This window comes from Centruroides sculpturatus, unplaced genomic scaffold (genome assembly GCF_000671375.1).
Source record: "Centruroides sculpturatus isolate CEXI.00-Female unplaced genomic scaffold, Cexi_2.0 scaffold1526, whole genome shotgun sequence".
Lineage (NCBI taxonomy): Eukaryota > Metazoa > Arthropoda > Arachnida > Scorpiones > Buthidae > Centruroides > Centruroides sculpturatus.
The window spans coordinates 94,384-95,624 of NW_019392610.1; the positions used below are offsets into that span (position 1 = coordinate 94,384).

Consider the following 1,241-nt stretch of genomic DNA (forward strand, 5'->3'; position numbering starts at 1 on the left):
TTATTTCAGCACATTATTATTAATATTATCATTATTAATAAATAAAGCCATTTTAGTGTCCGTGGGAATTTTAAAAATTTTAAGTAAAGTAGACCTCCCAATTCCGATCATAGGTAACCAAAAGTTTTTAAAGAGTATTGTACACTACTCCAAATTTTATATTTATGTACTGCAGCATGTACATTTAAAAATGTTTTCATTTACAGTAGAACCCCTTTAGTCTGCCCTCGGCTAGTCCGTCACTCCGGTTAATCCGACCGTGGTCGGAGTCGAGAAACTTGTCCCGACTTGTCGGTGACTCACTGTCCGTGGCGTTTTTCTGTGTTCGTTACAGTATATGTTTTACATTGTGTGTACATGTACAGTTTTGTGTGTGTTTTTAACACGTCAGGAGTGAAACATAAACACGTTACTCTTTCATAAATGAAAAATTAGCAGTGCTACAAAGACTGGACAAAGGGGAAGATTGTTTATTTTACTTTTTTCTGATAATCCGACCTTTTCTGCATTCCGACCATACCCCCCCAGTCCCAAAGGTGATGGATTAGAGGGGTTCTACTGTATTAAAGTTGCTTCAAAGTTCATAGAAGGGCATGGTTTATTGTAGTGATGCCACGAATAGTGATTTTGCCGAATACCGAACATTCGGCTACGCTCTTGGCTGAAGCGCCGAATGTTTGGCAAAATATGTGTACATTTCGCAGGTGATATGTTACGACCTGATACATTGCGGTGGGTGCGGTAGCGACACTGCGGGCACATTTGTTTTATTTGCGAGTAGATCATGTCACAACATGCGGGAGACGCGTATATTAAGAGCTATAAGCGAAAACGCATCGGATTACTTACCGACTGTGCACGGTGGAGGCCGCCATTGCTTAACCTTGTTCACATCGCGGAGTAGCACGTTGGACGGCGGACGCTTACAATTCGTGTCACGTGACCTCGGTTAACGTCATCCAGTCACGTGAGCGGTGACGACGGAGCCAGGTGGTCACGTGACTACAGCTCTGACGTATTTCCGGACAACTATACCTTGAGTCACGTGATAGAGTACAGTGCGTTCGTTAATAGCGATCGTTCGTAGACATTGCGAACAACGGACAGAGAAAAAAAAGATGGCGACGTCCGTAATATCGACAGTAGCATGATGGGGGATCTATAATTTTAAAATATGCGTTTTTAGAGACAAAATATTAAAAAAGCCGTCCAATAGCATTTTAAAATATGCGTTTTTAGAG

General features: G+C 41.7%; 1 protein-coding gene across 3 annotated transcripts in view; it reads left to right on the top strand.

Moving 5' to 3' along the window:
• The window catches only part of LOC111617677 (myb-related protein A-like), a 47,488-nt gene that overhangs the window by 24,938 nt on the left and 21,309 nt on the right, over positions 1–1,241 (top strand). The gene's annotated exons all lie outside the window — the stretch shown is intronic.